The sequence below is a fragment of the Sander lucioperca genome, chromosome 13 (assembly GCF_008315115.2).
Source record: "Sander lucioperca isolate FBNREF2018 chromosome 13, SLUC_FBN_1.2, whole genome shotgun sequence".
NCBI classification, from domain to species: domain Eukaryota; kingdom Metazoa; phylum Chordata; class Actinopteri; order Perciformes; family Percidae; genus Sander; species Sander lucioperca.
In genome coordinates, this window is record NC_050185.1 from 35121035 (window position 1) to 35125626 (window position 4592).

Sequence of the window (4592 nt, forward strand, 5' to 3'; positions counted from 1 at the left end):
CACGGCCCCATCCGCTGCTGAGCCGTGTGCCACTCCTTCCGCCAGTGTGACGCCGTCGAACAACCCTTATCATGAGGTCACGGCCCCATCCGCTGCTGAGCCGTTTGCCGCTCCTTCCGCCAGTGTGACGCCGTCGAACAACCCTGATCATGAGGTCAAGTCCCCATCCGCTGCTGAGCCATTTGCCGCTCCTTCCGCCAGTGTGACGCCGTCGAACAACCCTGATCATGAGGTCACGGCCCCATCCGCTGCTGAGCCGTTTGCCGCTCCTTCCGCCAGTGTGACGCCGTCGCACAACCCTGACTATGAGGTCACGGCCCCATCCGCTGCTGAGCCATTTGCCGCTCCTTCCGCAAGTGTGACGCCGTCGCACAACCCTGATTATGAGGTCAAGTCCCCATCCGCTGCTGAGCCATTTGCCGCTCCTTCCGCCCGTGTGACACCGGCGCACAAACCTGACTTTGAGGTCATTGACCAGTCTGCCTATCCTTCCACCAGTAAGAATCACTGCTCACTGTATTTCCTTGAATGTAATGTGTATTTGACTTAAGAATATATTGTATTCTTGAGCTCTGCTCCGGCCTGTTAACCTTACATTACAGGAATCCACATCTAGAAACTGGGTTTATGTATGTGTTAGTCTATAAAGGTGTGTTTGTGTGTGTAAATTACATAAAGTGGTCTTCCTCTGCTTTTACAGATGCACTTGAACAAAATCCTTCCGCCAGTGTGACGCCGTCGCACAACCCTGATTATGAGGTCAAGTCCCCATCCGCTGCTGAGCCATTTGCCGCTCCTTCCGCCCGTGTGACACCGGCGCACAAACCTGACTTTGAGGTCATTGACCAGTCTGCCTATCCTTCCACCAGTAAGAATCACTGCTCACTGTATTTCCTTGAATGTAATGTGTATTTGACTTAAGAATATATTGTATTCTTGAGCTCTGCTCCGGCCTGTTAACCTTACATTACAGGAATCCACATCTAGAAACTGGGTTTATGTATGTGTTAGTCTATAAAGGTGTGTTTGTGTGTGTAAATTACATAAAGTGGTCTTCCTCTGCTTTTACAGATGCACTTGAACAAAATCCTAGCATCCTTGTGGTCATTGGTGTCTGCCACAAACGAACCGGCCGGAGAGGTCATGTCCCCTTCTGCCACAGTCAGCCTGTCCTTCTACCAGTAAGAATCACTGCTCACTGTATTTGTTTGAATATACTGTGCATTTGACTTGAGGATATAATATATATACTTGAGCTCTGCTGAACTTACATTGTAGGGACTCACACCTAGAAACTGGGTTTAGGTATGTGTTGGTGTATAAATGTGTGAGTGTGTGTATTCTACATAAGTAATTTGAGCTCTGGATTAAGATTACTGCTCACTGCGTTAGTTTGAATTTACTGGGTATTTAACTTAAGACTATATTATATACTTGAGTTCTGGACAGGCCTGCTGGGTTAGGCTAACCCAAACATTAAAGGGACCCACACCTAGAAACTGGGTTTAACACATCTGAACATTCAAACAGGATGAGCTACATGAACAGCAATATATTTGAGCTCTTATTTGTATTTGTTCTTTATTTTTCCAGGTGCAGAAGGCCTCTATTGGTCCGGAGACAGTGAAAATGCTCACACATCACTCGGAGTGCATAACGGTTGATAAGAGAAACAATGCGAGGAGGATGGTTTTCCACATGTCTGGATATGTCGGAGGGTCTGTCGGAGGATGCGGAGGATCTGTCGGAGGGTGTGTGGGAGAGTCTGTTGGAGGGCCTGTCGGAAGACCCGGAGGGTCTCTCGGAGGGTCTGTCGGAGGGTCTGTCGAATGGTATGTCGGAGGACGTAGGAGGGTCTCTCGGAGGGTCCGTCGAAGGGTATGTCGGAAGACGCAGGAGGGTCTGTCGGAGGGTCTGTCGAAGGGTATGTCGGAGGACGCAGGAGGGTCTGTCGGAGGTTCTGTCGGAGAGTCTGTCGGGGGGTCTGTCGGAAGACGCGGAGGGTCTGTCGGAGGGTCTGTCGAAGGGTATGTCGGAGGACGCAGGAGGGTCTCTCGGAGGGTCCGTCGAAGGGTATGTCGGAGGACGCAGGAGGGTCTGTCGGACGGTCTGTCGAAGGGTATGTCGGAGGACGCAGGAGGGTCTGTCGGAGGGTCTGTCGGAGAGTCTGTCGGAGGGTCTGTCGGAAGATGCGGAGGGTCTGTTGGAGGGTCTGTCGGAGGGTCTGTCGAAGGGTATGTCGGAGGACGCAGGAGGGTCTGTCGGAGGGTCTGTTGAAGGATATGTCGGAGGACGCAGGAGGGTCTGTCAGAGGGTCTGTCGGAGATTTGTAGGAGTCTGTTCTGTTCCGCTTCAGATGTAGAGGGACGCTTTAGGGAAGGTTTTGACGAGTCTATTCTGTTCCGCTTGATACAGTTCCGTTCTCATTGAATGTCCAATTTGAATGTTAAAAATAAATTGACGCAGGAGGGTCTGTCGGAGGGTCTGTCGGAGAGTCTGTCGGAAGGTCTGTCGGAGGACGCAGGAGGGTCTCTCGGAGGGTCTGTCGAAGGGTATGTCGGAGGACGCAGGAGGGTCTGTCGGAGGGTCTGTCGGAGGACACGGAGGGTCTGTCGGAGGGTCTGTCAGAGGACGCGGGAGGGTCTGTTGGAGGGTCTGTCGGAGATTTGTAGGAGTCTGTTCTGTTCCGCTTCAGACGTAGAGGGCCGCTTTAGGGAACGTTTTGACGAGTCTATTCTGTTCCTCTTGATACAGTTCCGTTCTCATTGAATGTCCAATTTGAATGTTAAAAATAAATTGCAGATGCAAAGAAGAATGATGTTTTTCTTGAGTTGGAGTGAGAGTGAATGACAAAAGTGCTTTAAATTGTTTCAATTTTGATCAGAAAGACTTGTGCTTCATAACTCCTGCATCATAGGGTGTTAGCCCAAAACAAAGTTTGAAGCTGATTGGAGCTCAAATGAGTTTATATCATTAAAGAGTTTCACATCTGGAAGTTGGGTCTTTTACCATTGTAATACATATGAAGTTGGGCCTCCATGTAAGTAAGGGTTAGAGTAAGATCAATTTGGGATTCATTGTGTTACGGCCTCTGAGTCCTCTGGTTTTAATTTTGAAACTGATTGGATCTCAAATGTGTTTCTTACATTAATGGGTCTCACACCTACAGGTTGGGTCTTATCAATTGAAATACATATGAATTTGGGCCTCCAGAATCTGATGACCTCCTGTTGTGCTAGACAGACAAATCAGGTGTAAAAGTGCTCGGTGAGACGTCAGCTGTACAGCAAAAGTAACCACAACTCGATACGCAAACATTTGGCTAAACGGGCACGCCTTGACGCAGTGGGCCCGATGTTCGAATCCGGCCTGCGGCCTTTTGCTGCATGTTATTCAAAGTCTGTCTCCCCTTTCATGTCTTCGGCTGTCCTGTCAAATAAAGGCATAAAAAAATGCCCAAAAAACAATCTTTAAAAAAAGAGGAATTATAAAAGCTTCAAACATTGCCAACTGATAAGACACGTAGGCCAAATTGAGCCTTTTTTGACCTTTATAAAGCAACAGGGCAATAAAGTATTTCTAATTGGAAACATAGCTTCAAAATAGCAACGTGTGATCAGTGCGGGATGCGAAGTTGAGCCGTGGCGGTTTTTGGGACCTAATGCCAGTTCTTTATAGGGGCCACCCCTATAAAGAACTGGCATTAGGAAGGGGCTAGAATGTTGGGGGTTGAGATTCCTGGTCCTCTGGCCTCTGTGAGACTTCTGGTCGAGTTTGAAGCTGATTGGACCACAAATGACCGTTTACTTACATTAAAGATTTTCAAACCTACAAACCGGGTCTCTTCCAATTGATATACATACGAAGTAGGGCTTCCGGATGTCGTCCATCGGCCTCCTGAGGTTTGCGGTCGATTTCGGTCACCTCCCGTTGCGCTAGACGGACCGATCGGGTGTCGGAGCGTTCGGGGAGACCTCGGCCGTACGGCAAAAGCGACCGCGAGTCGATACGACCGCGTTTGGCCGAACGGGCCTAGGCCGGGCAAACGGAGCCGCGCGAGACGCGTAGGCTTAAACCGAGGCCTCGCGTGTCCCCCGGTGACCATTATAAAACGATGGGCCGATTCAGTAGTTCTAAATGGATTCGTAGCTTCAAAATGGGCACGCGCGACACAGGGCTGACAAACAATTGAGACGTGGCGGTTTAGGGGCCTCAGTAGGCCCCTGTAAAGAACTGGCTTTGGGAATGGACTAGAACACTGGGGGTTATAATTAGATTTTTTTATTGATCCCAAAAAAATGGGAAATAACATTGTTGCAGCAGCAAAAATTTCAGACACAGAGCACAAGTACAGAGTAAACATTAAATAATAGGAAAAAAATATACATGAAATAATAATAGAACACTACACTAGCAATATTTAAAATACATACAATTTGGAAATGAAATGTAAAATGTACAACTGTTTCGATATATAGATAAAACTTAATGTGCAAGTTGGGGAGTAAAAATGTACAACTGTTTCACTGGTAATGATTGTGCAAGGTTGGTCAAGGTGCATCCAGTGTAGTTGTGATGTATTTGAGTCTTAT